Source organism: Miniopterus natalensis, chromosome 18, assembly GCF_054644295.1.
Source record: "Miniopterus natalensis isolate mMinNat1 chromosome 18, mMinNat1.hap1, whole genome shotgun sequence".
NCBI lineage: Eukaryota > Metazoa > Chordata > Mammalia > Chiroptera > Miniopteridae > Miniopterus > Miniopterus natalensis.
The window spans coordinates 16,741,554-16,756,282 of NC_142098.1; the positions used below are offsets into that span (position 1 = coordinate 16,741,554).

At 51.0% G+C, this 14,729-nt stretch overlaps 1 pseudogene; it reads left to right on the top strand.

The window, feature by feature from the left end:
• The first annotated feature begins 737 nt into the window (after window positions 1–737).
• LOC107525396 (ubiquitin domain-containing protein 2 pseudogene) lies at window positions 738–6,230 on the top strand (annotated as a pseudogene).
• Window positions 6,231–14,729: the final 8,499 nt, after the last annotated feature.

Below are 14,729 nucleotides of genomic sequence, written 5' to 3' on the forward strand. Positions count from 1 at the left end.
TGGGAAACAGAGCGGGGAGTCCAGCCTCGCTGCAGCTGGGATCCCTCGGGAGCGTTAAGAGCACCCACGCCCGAGCCCCATCCCAGACCAGTTAAGTCAGAACCTTTCAGTGTGGGCTCAGCTGTAGGTCATTTTAAAAACACCGTGGGTGAACTTCGAGTACAGGCTGTTCGTGAGTGTCCTGTGGCTGCCTTAGCCAAGTACCTCAAACTGTGTGGCTTAAACAAAAAATGTATTGTCTCACGTGGGAGGCCAGGAGCCCAAATCAAGGCGGCTCTCAGCAGGGTTGGCTCCCCCGGAGGGTCGTGAGTGAGGGAAGAGTATGTTCCAGGCCACCCTCCTTGGCTTGTAGATGGCCCTCTTCTCTCTGTCTTTCTGTGTCCAATGTTTTTAAATAAGGACACCAGTCATATTGGATTCAGGGCTACCCTAACCCAGTACAATCTCATGTGAATTAATTATCTGCAAAGACCCTATTTGCAAATGAGAACACATTCTGAGGTCGTGGGGTTAGAACTTCAACCTGTGAATTCTGGGGGACACACTTCAACAAACACCAAATTGTGTATAAAGTTTGCTTTTCAAACTGTAATGTACATAATAATTACTTGGGGCCTTAATAAGACACAGATTCTGATGCATTAGGTCCGGGCAGGGCCTGACACTCAGCATTTCTAACTAGAGTCTAGACTGGATCAGATTATAGTCAGGAATTATAAATTCTGTTAGGTGTGATCATGGCATTTGTGGTTGGGTAAGAAAGTGTCATATTTTACAATGAGATGCAGACGGACACACTGAGGCTGAAATGCCTGGATGACTACCACGTTCTTTCAAATATTCCCATGAACAGTAGGAAATACGGCGAAATGCTAATGATTTTTAAATCTAGGTGGTGGGGGTGAGAGGTTTAGTCTTACTAGTCTGCTTTTCCTCATGTTAGAAATTTTTCATTAAAAAAAAGCTTTCCAGGTGACTCCGAGGTGTAGTGGGGGCTAAAGACCTCTGGGATGGATGGGAAGACAGATGGACAGATGGGGGTGGGGAATGCCTGGGCGTTGGTTTCAGGGCCCACTCCTGAGCTCTCCAAGTGGGAACGATACCTGTGGGCACCAGCACTTCCTGTGTGTCAGCACCGAGTTTTTATTTTTCTGCCACCAGCATTTCCGTTTGCCTCCGAGTGAGTTCTGGGAGGTTACCAGGAAGGGGTGGGATTCTGGGGCGCCCCTGCCGGGTTTACCTCCTCTGGGGAGCTGAGGGCAGTTTAGGTTTCTGACCTGCAATCTTTGCTTCTGCGTCTCTAGCCCTTAGCATAATGCCCAGCACACAGCAGGCACTCAGTAAATGCACTGAATGAATCAACAGTTGGATACTTACCCTGAAGGCCTGGCCTATTCCAGAGGATCCAGGCTCAGGGGGGTTGGGTGACCTGTGCCAAGAGGTTGAGCTGGGTCTGAACTTCTAAGTCAGTGCTGGAAACAGGATGCGAGCCCCATGCATGATTCTAAATGCTCTAGTAGCCACGTTTTAAAGTGGAAAGGAATGTGTTAATCTCGAGGATACATTTTGCTTAACCCAATATGGCCAAGATATTGTTTCAACAGGTCATCTCTGTTTTAAAATTACGGGGCCGTGCAGGAGGGAGATCTCATGGTGAGGGACTAGTTCTGTGCCTTGATTGCGGTGGTGGTCACACAAATCTACACACGTGATAAAGAGACACCGAATCATTTACACACATGCCCATGTCAGTTTCCTGGTTTTGATGCTGTCTGATAATTGGGTAGGATGTCGCCATAGGGCAAAACTGCGTGCAGGTGCCTGGGCCCTCTGTGGGCTATCCCTGCAACTTCTCGTGAACCTATAATGATTTAAAAAGGAATTTTAACATTTTCAAGATAGTTTACAACTAAAAATAATTTTTCAACTAAAAAAAAAAAAGTTAAAAACCGAGTCTCTGAGCTCTGATGTGCAGGTCTTAGTCTGGACCAGTCTGAGCGCTTGGTAGCCACGCGTGGCCCGTGGCTGCTGCCGTGGACGGCACAGCTGTTGCCTGTAGCTCTTCCCTCCCGCACAGCATTCCTGGAGGTGGGTTCCTGGAGGCCTGTTCTGGCTTCTGGTAAAGTTACTTACCTTAGTTAGGTCACTGCCTCTTCTGAGCCTCAGTTATCTTTATCTGTAAAGTGGGACTAAAAATCGTTCTTATTCTGCCCAGTTGTTGTGAAGTGTTAAATGAGTAGTCAGCACTTACGAGTGCTGCCATATTTGAAACCCTTCCTGTCATAATACCCACTGCCTCTGTGTGCTGGTCTTCCCCAAGCAACACATGCTCGAGTATCTCTTCTCATTTTAGCTGCTGGCCAGGAAGTAGGATGACATCCCCTGTGTATCTTTGGCCCCTCACTCCTGGTTGCTGTAGCTACACTGTCCCTTCCTGAAAGATAGGAAGCTGGCTGTTGCTCAGCTCTGAGGCCAGGCCTTCTGCAAAGATCCTTGCAAAGCCGGTTTCAAAACTAAGGACTTGCCCTGTAAGCCCAGGGCTGCGCTTCTGCTTTGCAGAGGGCGGCTGCTTTTCGCCATATAAGGCAATCCTTTGACAAGTGGGTGACACAGGTGAGCTCGCAGCTGCACCGCAGGGTCTCACTCAGCTAAGCCCAAAAGGCGCTTCCAACTGAGCATGTGCGCAGAACTTAGCAACGAGGAGATTTTGACGCCTTTTATGGTCTAGAAGAAGAAAGACCTGTACACCGCAAAAGCAGAAACACAGAGCTTTATCGCTGTGAGAAACGGTAGGTTGACCTCATAGCGACACTTTCAACAAAACCAGGATGTAACTCACCACAGAGCAGATGCTCACAAACACCCCGAAGGAGGCTGCCCGCCCCGGGGTTACTGAGGGTGGCAAGAGGCAGTCACAGGAATCAACCGCAAAATTTAAGCGGCGTGGGGGTGGGGGGAGGACTTTGGATGGGGCATAAACCCTCCACCCCCCCGCCCCCACCCTCACCCCTCCTGAACCTCAGGGCTCATCCATGGGTCTTCCTGGCCTGTGACCAGGTTGGCTTTCCCCACACTGACCTTAAACCCTGCTCTGTCTTCAAAGGACTTCACCCCTCTCTGCCTCCACATCTTCACCTGAGCCTCTGAAGGGGGGAGGAGAGGGAGCAGAAGGGTCTCTGGGAGGTAGGATTTGAGCTGAGGCCTGAAGAGTGAAGGAGTGGAGAAAGTGGGGACACTTTTCCAGGTGGATGGAAGGGCCAGTGCGAAGGCTCCGAGTAGGGGATCGTCATGGGTGCTGAGAGATGGCCAGGCCCAGGGCGGGGGAGGCTGCAGGGGCCCCCTGAGGCAGTGGGAAGTCACTGAAGAGACATCTCAGCAGCTGGGAGACATGATATGACTTACTCGGTGGGATCTCACTGCCAGTTATCAGCTGGCTGGCATGGGCAGAGAGGAGCAGCAGGCTGCTCGCTCACTCAGCCATCTCTCGAGCATCTCCTGCAGGCCAGGCATGGGACACAGACGCAGTGCCCCGCTCGCAGGGGCCTTGCACCCTGGTGCTGCTTACAGGGCAAGGTCACGTCCTCCCTTGGCCCTTCTCACTGTTCTCTGGCTGCCCTCTCCTGGGCTCTCCTTCCTAGGGTCCCTTTAATGACACTGATGGAGTTTTACTTGGATAATTGGAGAGGCAGGAAGAGGCAGGAACCCCAAGTAATTGTCTTCTGCTCCAAACTTCGAAAATCGCTGGGCTGCAAGTTTCCACTCTGTTCTCACCCCACACAACTAGGATGCCCTGGCCTTTACTGCGTCTTAGCCGAAGGGGAGGGGCAGGCAATGGTTTTAAAAAGAAAGAAGAAACTTTTTTTAAAAAAAATACATGAGCCAAAGAGCACAGTCTGGAAAAGGGAAGGAGGAAGAGCAACTGGACAGTGGAGAAACAGGACAGACAGCCCCTCATTCAGGTGACCAAGGTCAACAGCAACAGTGGTAAGTCACGGCGACGGCATGTGCCCTTGATACGGTGCCGTGAGTCCCCTGGGGTCTTCATCCGCCAAACCCACAGCCTCAGTCTAATCGAGAGAAAAATGACAGACACCCCAATTGAGGGCGCCTTACAAATCACCTGGCCAGCTTTCCTCCAAACTCTGGGGGCCATCAAAACAAGGGGAGTCTGAGAAACCGTCACAGCCCAGAGACATCTAAGGAGGTGTGACAACTAAATGTAAGGTGTGACTGCTTCCCTACTGGGCAGCCTTGCCTCATGGACACAGAAGTCTTCGAGGTACAGTTCTCGACAGTGATGGGGAGGCATTTGGGGCACCTGAAGGACAGAAGCCCTACCCCTCACATACCTGTGGAGGGAGCAGGTGACTCAGTTCCGGCTATTCATTTCCAGTGGGCGTCCTATAGAAGTGACAATGTCATCCTCAGGGAATCCCATTTGGAGTCACACAATGTCCACTTGGGCATTTTGAAGCAGGGTCGTAATAAGCTGGGAAAATTCCTGGGCAAGCGGAATGAGGAAACTGAGGCAGGATAATTAAACAAGGCCAAACTATTTGACCAACGTACAGCCAGCCCGTGAATCGAGAGACGGTATCTTCCCAGAAGGACACTTGAGAGCAGATGATTTATACCCTCCTCCGTAGCCAGAGAAGACACAGCTTAAATCGCGCTCGCTGGGAAAATCGAGAACAGAGACCCAGTTAGTGCCATTTGTGCCGGCCAAACCCGAGGACGGATGAAGTCAGGGGAACAAATAACAAACAGCCCGTTAAAGCCACATAGACCCAAGATAAAAGTCAAACAGTAAAGCAGACCAAAGAATAATCCTATACGTTCATTTGGATGCAGCAGCATATTAAAAACACGCCTGGGAAGCTAATGAATATTCTACCCGAACCCTTCCCTAAGATTCTCACCCAGAGAAGATAAAAACCCTTAAGACAAAGACCCGGCGTGGGCTTGCTCTAGAGCACACCCATGCCCCTTCTTGGGCATGAAGTGTTTACTTCCTCCTCAAGCCTGAGGGTCCCCGTGAGACTTGCGACCAGGGGAGTGTTGGGCAGCAGCAGCTCATCCCAGGCTTAACCCCTGATCCTGTCTCCAAGGGCTCCTTTTCTCTGACTTTCCGGTGAGCTGACAGCAGCCCCGCCGTGGCTCACTTCTTTCATGTAACGTTTCTAGGGAGCCGAAGCGGAGCGTGACCACCTAGGCGCTCTCCTGCTGCTGCTCCTGTCCGAAGCCCTTCCTTGGTTTACTTTCCCAGCTTTAATAAATGTCCTCCCTCAATCACCTGGACTGGTGGTGTGAAATCTTTCCTGCACAAAGTAAAAGCCCCACACACTACAGGCTGGCCTGAGAGAGACCCACTCTGGGCTGATCCCCACCCTGTAACAATTTGCTTTGGGTTGAAATCAGCCTTTTTTAAATGGAATTTTAGAGAGACAAGAAGGAAGAAGGAGAGGGAGAGAGAAACATCAATGTGAGAGCAAAACATCGATCAGCTGCCCCCTGCAGGCCCCCCACAGGGAATCAAGCTTGCAGCCATATACCTGGGAATCGAACTGGCAACCCCTCAGTCAGGGGACGGCGCCCAACCGAGCCATACCAAGGTGCAGCCAGCCTTTGAAAAACGAGAAACCCAAGTGGAAAAGTGATTATCCCATGGCAGATGGGCAACTGTGTAGCAAGAGGGATGAATTTTGGGATACTGCACCAGCTTTAGAAGGCCGTATAGAGGTTTGGGATGCCTCGAAGGCTGCAGCACATGCTTTTGAGAGCGCTGATCATGAAATGGCACAAGCAATCATTGATGGTGCAAGCAGAGCGTTACCGCTGGTGCACTCAGAGTGCTGTGATGAGCTGGGAAACGGGTACCAGCTTCCAGCCTATCGCCTGGCACCACCCATCAACGTGACAGAGGGAAAGAACTACAGAGAGACTGGATGTTGCTGAGCCACCTCCTAATTCTGGACACGAGCGTCAGCTCCGCCTGTGCCTTTCCACTGGCGAAGATGTCAGACTTGTGGGCTGCAGCACAGACTCAGTATACCACGGGGGGCGGCTCTGCGCAGCAGAGGGGGTGGGCCCGAGGAGTCAGGGGTGGCTCCTTTTGGGCAGGCCTCCCACCCACAAAATGAAGTTGGAAGAGCTGAAGATCCCAAAGGGCTGTGTTGTGCAGGTTGTCATGAGCCAACCTTCCCTGAAAGCCAACACCAGTTGAGAACTGAGCTGGTCCTACTGGTTGGTTCCCAGCTCCCTCCCACTCCTTTTTATTGTTACCTACTCTGACGTATTTATTTTCACTGCTCTGAATTCTGTATAATGGGTTTAGTTCTGAGGAAATACCAGTGAAAAAACTCCATTCCATCTGTGATGGAGATCAACAAAAATAACTAATAAAACACAAAGAACTAGCCTTTGAGACTCATGTAATTACAATTTCTAACTTGAGGGGCAGTTAAGAAATAGACAAACGTATTTATTTTAAAACACCCAGCACCTATGTAGTGGCTGTATTTAAATGATTTGGACTATAACTTAAACATTGTATCCATGAAGAAAAGCAGTAAGCCCCTTGTGAATACTTAATTTTTATAAAAGTAAATAAAATATACTTTCCAGAAATCATAAAAAAAATCATAAGGTGGAATCAATATTGGTTCATTAATGGTGACAAATGTATCCTATGAATGTAAGATATTAGTCATACGGGAATTGGGTGTGGGCTATGCAGGAACCCTCTATCAGTTCTCAACAATCTTATAAATCTAAAACTATTTGAAAACTTGTGTTTGAAAAACCACGGCCTTGGCACAGTATTTTGCAGTGATCACGAGTGCCACCTTGTGGGCAGACGGCTACATTACCTGCGGCCAGTCCCCGCAAAACAAACTAAAAGGCAGGGTCACAAGCTCTGGGCTTGGGAAATGGAAACGGCCTGTTGCGTGCCCTGCAGTGGCTCCTAATCAAGTTGGGGGCCAACGGGAAGGAAACACAGAATTCCTCATCCCGGCTAGGACTTATCTGCACCTTTATCTTGGGCTAGAGACTGAGCTGATCCATCGCACTGTCACTGATCCAAGACAGCCTCGTGGGACGTGCTCATGACGTCAGCTTTAGTTCCTGTAGCCCCTGGACCCTGCTGGGCAGCTGGGAGGAGGGAGGGGGGAGGAGAGGCAGCTACCCTCTTGTCCCCCGATAAAAAGCCCAGGACTTCCCCATGATTTTTAATGTCCATGCTTAGGAAATTGGGTCAGGAGAGGGAGTATCTCATTCATTAATTACAAATGTCCAGCTCCAGCTAATAAAGCTGGGACCTGGATTTAACAAGGAGTCCTCGGGCCCCTGTCTGGAGCCTGCTGTGGATCGCATGAGGAGGAATGTGGTTTGTTCTTGCCCTTGCTTCCTCCTTGCCTTACAGCTGCTCTTCTTGGCTGGGGTTGCCCGGTAAGACCAGGGTGCCCAGTTACGTTCATATTTCAGATGAACAACGAATAATTAAAAAAAATTTTTTTTTTTTTAGTATAAGTATACTCCATGCAATATTTGGGGCTATTTATACTAAAATATTATTGTTTATCTGAAGTTCAGATTTAACTGGGTGTCCTGTGGCTCTATTTGTTCCACCTGGCAACCCTATTTCTGACCCCTCCAGGCTCAGGGAGTGGGGAGGAGAGGTGGTGGCAGGCAGAAGGCTTTTACTGGATACGTGGTGGTTCGTTGGTTTCCCGTTGCTGTCATAACAAATTACCACACATTTTGTGGCTTAAAATATTAATTTATACCCTTACAGTTGTGGAGCTCAGAAGCCTAGAACCAAGGTGTTGGCAGGGCTGCCTTCCCTCCGGAGGGAGGTTCTAGAGCAGAATCTCTTCCCTGGCCTTTTCCAGATTCTAGGAATCCTTCCTCCATCTTCAAGCTGGTAGCGTAGAATCTTCCAGTCCCTCCCTCCCTCTTCTCCTCCCCTCCTTCCATCATCACATCCCCTTCTCTGCCTCTGACCCTCCTGCCTCTCTCTTATAAGGACCTGTGATGACATTGTGCCCAACCAGATAATCCAGGATGATCCCCCATCTCAAGATCCTTAACTTAATCACATCTGCAAAGTCCCTTTTGCCATGTAAGGTGACATAGTCACAGGTTCTGGGAATTAGGTCATGGGTGTCTTGGGGGGCCTGTTATTCCACCTCCCACAGGTGACAAGCTGTCTTGGGGCCATCTGGGCCTGGCCCAGTTTCAGGCTGATTTTGAGCCTATGGCCACTTCTGTGCATCCTTGGGAGGCCGCCTTGCCCACGGCTACTCCTCTGACTGGGCAGCCTGTCCTCGGGAGGCCCGCTCCCAGGTCACCCTGGTTGGCCGATGCCCCTGCAGCCTGTCATTGCCGGGCCCAGGGGAGAATCCCCTCCTCCAGGACTCGGGGCTGCCGTGCCCGTAGGCGTTCTGAATCCCGGGTGGCAGCTGGCTGGTCACTGCCAGGAGCAGACTCCACTCCTCTGCCCCCACCCCGCAGCTCCTGCATGTGCCACGTGGACGTTGGCTGGAGCTCTCAAGGAGGTGCCTCAGTGCCCCCCCCCCTGCACTGGCCCTGGGGTGAGAGGCAGGCTCCCCATTATTCCTGGGGAAATGGCCTCAGCCCTCCCACAAGCCTTTCCCCAGATCCCCCCGATCTCCACGGCCTTGAACCTTTCACATCCCCTTTCTGAAGGGGACCAGCCCTCCCCGGAGAGGAGATGTGGGCTCTGGGAGGGCAGGTGGCGGGAGGGCAGTGGAAACGGCATGTCCAAGGGCATGGAGCTGGAGAAGACGGTGAGTGGGCGAAGGTCCCAAGAGAAAGTGGCATCATGAATGGGGCCGGGTGATCAGGGGTGCAGCCCTGGAGGACAGCTTGATGGCTTTAGATTTACAGAAACGTTTCAGAGAGTGCACAGTCCCATAAACCCCGCGCGCGGTGTCCCACAGCGGGAATGGCTCACGTTATTATGGCACATGTGCTACAACGAATGAGTCCTTGTTTCTCCATTATTATTGACTGAAGCTCATAATTTATTCAGATTTCCTTGTTACCTGTTACCCCTTTTCTGCTCCGGGATCCCACCTAAGATCCCACTTCACGCTTTGTCGCCGCGTCTCCTCAGACCTCTCCCGGTTGTGACAGTTCCTCGGCCTTCCCTTGTTTTGGTGACCCCGATAGTCCTGAGGAGCGCTGTCAGAAGTTTTGCAGGCTGTCCCTCAGTTGGGGTTTGACTGCTGTGTCTGTCATGGTTAGACTAGCGTATGGGTTTGGGGAGGCCCCCAGGGGTAAAGTGCTGTTTCCACTTCATCACATCAAGCGCCCAAATGATCAACGTAATTTGTCACTGCTGGTGTTGACCTCGATGCCCTGCCCGGGCAGCCTTGGTCGGGTTTCTCCGCTGCACAGCTCGGCCCCCTCCCATGAGCGTCCCGACCTCTGACCTCTTTGGAAGGAGGTCGCTGTGCACAGCCCTAGGGGAGAGGGGGTTACTCTCAGAGCGTCCACACAGTCACTGGGGCTCTTTCGAAAGGGAGGTGTGCCTCTCCCTCCACGTTTATTTAGTCAATCACATATATATGAACATGTTTTATTAACTTTACTTTCCAAATTCCTTTCACGAAGCAACAGCTATACAAACAGAAAAAGCCTTAAACATAAGGCTATGCTGGACAGAGACGTATCCGAGTTTCATTCCATTGTACGTTCCAGAAACTGAAAAACTAAACTGTTCGTGTCTTTATGTCTTCGGGATTCATTCTAAAGGCTTTTAGATCACTCTGTAGTTGAGAATTTTTAACCTTAAAAAACTCCATGTGGGACTATAGTGACAGCATTGAAGTGGCCTGAGGTCTGTTTCTTGGTTTTTACAATCACTGTGTTTCCGATATTTATTTCAGATCTACTCTATGAATGCAGGATGTACCATGGCAGGAGCCAGGGACCCATGCGGCACACGAGTGAGCTCGGAAAATTCTGGATTTTTCAAGCTTACTCTTGTGATAAATGCTCTTGCACTGGGGGCAAGATCTATACCTGAGGTTCTCCAAATACACCCAGTTTTTAAAAGATATGTAATAAAAATGTACAAATTTGAAGCTTATGTAAATATTATTAAAGTGCAAGATTAACAGCAGTAACAGTTAAGAACAGAAGTCAGCAAACCGTGGCTTACAAGTGAAATCTGACCAGCTGTCTGTCTTTGTATAGCCAGTGAGTTAAGAATGATTTTTACATTTTAAATGGTTGGGAAAGAAATTAAAACAATAATATTTCATAAAGTGAAAATTATGTGAAATTCAACTTTCCGTGTCCATAAAGTCACAGTGGAACACAGCCATGTTCAATTGTTTGTGTATTATCCTTGGCTACTTTTGTGCAGTGAGTGACAGCAGAATTGAATTGTTGTGACAGAGACCATGTGGCTTGAAAAAATCTAAAATATTTACTCTGGGGCCTTTCACAGAAAAAGTTTGCCAGCCCCAGGTTTAGTGCTGACACCAAGTACAGTTGTCCCACCTTATCTGCGGTGTCACTCTCTGAGGTTTCAGTTACCTGCGGTCAACACCCATCTGAAAATATTACACAGAAAATTCCAGAAGTAAACAATTCATATGTCCTAAATTGCTCACTGTTCCAGGTATCATGATAAAATTTCAAGCCGACCTGCTCAGTCCTGCCCTGGACATGAGCCATCCCTCCGTCCAGTGTCTTCATGCCGTAGGTTCTCCCTGCCCACTAGTCACGTAGAAGCTTCTGGGTTATCAGATTGACTGTTGCGATATCGCAGTGCTTGTGTTCAAGTCACCCTTATTTGCCTTAGTAATGCCACATTCACATAACTTTAATTACAGTATATCCTTATAATTGTTCTATTTTATTAGTTATTATTGTTAATCTGTTACTAAGCCTAATTTGTCAATTAAATTTTATCATAAGTATATATGTATATGTAGGAAAAAACATAGTATATATAGAGTTTGGTACTATCTGTGGTTTCAGGCATCCACTGGGGACTTGGAACGTGTGCCCCCAAGATAAGGGGCGGGGCTACTGTAAAGGGCTTTTCAGGGAAGAGAATTGTATTATTGATGTTGCTTAGAATTGCCGGCTCTTGGTGATACAAAGCAGATGGGTTTTTAGTTGGTTTTATTGTCTTAATTTGTAAAGCCAGGTCACTCCTCCTTCCCCTCCCCCTTGGCCCGCACCTGGGACGGCCACTCCTGCTCCCTGCCTTTCCTTGGCCGCTCGGGCCTACAGGGAATCGAATGCACTGCCTCGGGCACTACTGGCAGTGTACACAAGGCTGTGTACCAGTGCGCTACTACCTTGGCTTGCAGGTGACAGAAACCTCACTTGAGTGAGCCAAGCTGAGGAGCTGGGGAGATTCACTCCTGTCACCGGAGGGCAGGGTCGGCTGGGCTTTAGGACACTTTGCTCTCATGGAGCTGCTTCTCCTTGGCAATGGGCCTCAGCTCTCTGACCATTTTCTCTTCAAAGGACCATGCCTTACGAGCTGTCATCAGCTGGGCACAGCCCTGGGGCAGGAAGGGACTCTCTTCTCTGTTCCAACTTGGAAAATGGCCAGGTAGCCTCTAATTGGTAGGTGGGTGGGGATGAAGGTGGGTAGAAAGAGCTTGGGAAGGCAGGAGACCCTTGACACAGGAAAGGAAATGTTCAGATGGCCTCTGAGTTCTTAAGCCTGGAAATTCCCGTTGATTTCGTCATAGCCCACCTGTTTTCCTGCGACAGCCTCTCACCCCCAGCCTCAGCTAGCCCCCTCCAACCATCTTCTCCCCCTAATTTAATCATCACCTGCCCACTCATTCAAGGAGTGGGGACTGATGAGAGCAGGGGCTCTGTCATTCACTGCTGTGTCACCAGCGCCTGGCATGTAGTAGGTGCTCAATATGTCTTTGCAAACTGGAGGGACAGCCTGCCCTTGCCCTTTTGGACCTTATAGTGGTCCTAGCCCCACCAGCCTAAGATCATCAGGATCAAGCCCATAGTCTGACAAATCGGGTGTTAGCTTACTGCACCAGGAACCCTGGGCAGCTCACCTGGCAAAGGTAAAGAGTTTTCATAGGATTTTGTTGAAGGTGAGATGACATGAAGCAGAGTTTTAACAGGCTCGGTGTGAAGCAGGACCATATGTGAAGAGGACAGCAATAGGTGTGGGCTGCAAATTGGATCTGGCTCCTGTTCCCTTAGGTGCTACCAAGTCAAGATGGCCATGGGATGTGTTCATGATGCTGTGTCCAGGATGTTGTGCTCGGCACCCTGGCCAGAAATCCAGGCTCTTTTCTGAAAAAGTGACTTACATACTCCAGGAGGAAGCTGGAAGTTTCATTCTTACTGGGAATTTCAAACAGCAAAGTTTCTGCCAATCTATGATTTTAGAGTTCAAAGTTCTTTTTGAGTAAAACAGTCATTGTTTTAAGAAGGGGGTTGTTATAACATTACAGCTTCAGCTGGGTGTCGTTGAGAATACTGTCCCTGTGAACTTTGCAGCTGTTTTTTTTTTTTTTAAGTTTTGTATTGATTTTTAAAGTGAACGGAGAGGGAGAGAGAGAAAAACATCGATGAGAGAAAGAAATATGGATCGGCTGCCTCCTGCACGTCCCCTACTAGGGATCGAGCCCACAACCTGGGCATGTGGGCATGTGTTCTGACCAGTGATCTCCTGGTGCATGGGGACAACACTCAACCAACTGAGCCAAACCTGCCGGGGCTGCAGCTGGTTTTGTCTGTGTCTCTCATTTTGGCCTGATGTGATGCTCCCTCAGTCTAGGGGGCAGGACAAGTCTTTGTGTGTTTAGTGTGGGGGACGGGTTGAAGGCCAAGAGGCCAGGAAGGAGGCTGTAACTTTGGTCTAGGTCTAGCCTGGACCTACATAGGGAAGTGGGTGAATGCAGGACATATCCTGGAGGTAAAACAGATTTAATAAGTAATGGAACACGGGGAGAGAGGGAGGAGACATCCAGGATGCTTCCAGGTCTCTGACTCGGGCATGGAAGGTGGTGACCTGCACTAAGGAAGCAGGTAAACAGGAGAAGCAGTATTTGGAGGGAAGAGGCTGCGTTTGGGTTCAGGTGGGCTGAATTTGACGTGTAGCCTTGGAGAGATGTCTGATCAACAATCGGACATACCTGTCAGTTCAGGCTCTAAAACCAGCTGGCCTGCAGGTTTGGGGGCCCCAGCGGAGAGGTGGGAAGTGAAGTCATGAGGAAGGATGTTATCTCGGGGAAGGCGTGTGGGGTGAGAAGAGGAGATGCTGTAGGGAGCAGCATGAGGAAATCCAGTAGAGCAGAAGCCAGGAAAGACTGAAAACTACAGGAAGAGGGCGAGGAGAGCCAGCAACTGAGCGACCTGGAGGCCCAGGAAGGAGAGCTGGAACAGGGAGGCAGCAATGACACCGGGGAGCCACGGCATACTACGGCCCCTGGGGCCAGGTTTCAATGGTTTGGGGTCTGAATGGAAGGTGATGAAGCGGCGACAACAGTCGAGACATTTTGGAGTGAAGGCGGGGTGGGTACTAGCTGGAGAAGGGCGTGGGGGTCAAGGAAAGTGTGTTTAGCAAGACTGGAGAGACTTAAGCACATTTAGAGGCTGCTGGGAAGGGGAGAGAGGAAAGAATACAGGCAGGACTTGGTCACCCGCGTTACTGGGACGGGGGACCAGGCTCAGAGGGTCTGCCTAGCGCCAGCCGGTAGTGTGTGGGTTCTTGACTTTGTGTAGGAAAACTTCACACACGAGGTCACGGGGAGGGCAGGAGCCCACGCTCAGGTTAGGAGGTTGTACTTTCTTTAGGCGGGAGGGGGCTCCTCCTGGCGGAGAACCAGCGGTGAGGAACCAGGGGTGTCGGAGGAGAGCTGCCTGGGTCTGGATCCGCAGGGGCCCAAGCAGTGGAGGGTCTCCCAGCGGGGCTGCCAGCGGCTCTTCTCTCGTCTGTCTCTGTCTCGCTCTGTCTGTCTCTGTCTCCTTTACAGCCCGCTATCCTCCACCAGTTATCTTCAGCCCCCACCGAAGCCTGTTTCCCAGCCCCGCCCCTACTCCAGCCCCGCCCCTACTCCAGCCCCGCCCCTACTCCAGCCCCGCCCCTACTCCAGCCCCGCCCCATTCCAGCCCCGCCCCATTCCAGCCCCGCCCCTACTCCAGCCCCGCCCCTACTCCAGCCCCGCCCCTATCCCAGCCCCGCCCCTATCCCAGCCACGCCACGCCCCAGCCACACCTCTGCTTCTCCCACAGCCCAGCTACTGTTCTCTACTCCCGCCCAGACACCCCATCCCTCCCCAGGTCGGTTTCCCTGACGTCTCCCCTGAATCACTCCAGCGTCTCCTTCCCAGAGCCGTCTCATGCCCCTTTCCCGGGTCCTAGTCCCGCGGCACCAGCACTATCCCTTCCCCTCCCTCCCCCCCCTCCCCTCCCCCACCCCACGCAGCTTCCTGCCTGCGGCGGCCTGCGGGCCCCACCTACATCCCCGGCCCCGCCCCGCCCTCAGCCGCCAGGGCCAGCCCATTCCCCATGCGGTGCATTGCCATTGGCTGACTCCTTTACAGGACTCCGCCCCCCTCAGCCTCCATTTCTGCGATTGTGGCAGAGAGACGCCCGTCAGCACTGTCGCCTGGCAACAGGGCTGGCCACTGCTGGGGAAAATCCTTGGCCAACCCGACCGGAAGGCGAGTCTAGTTGGCCCAAACTAGGAAGGTGAGTCC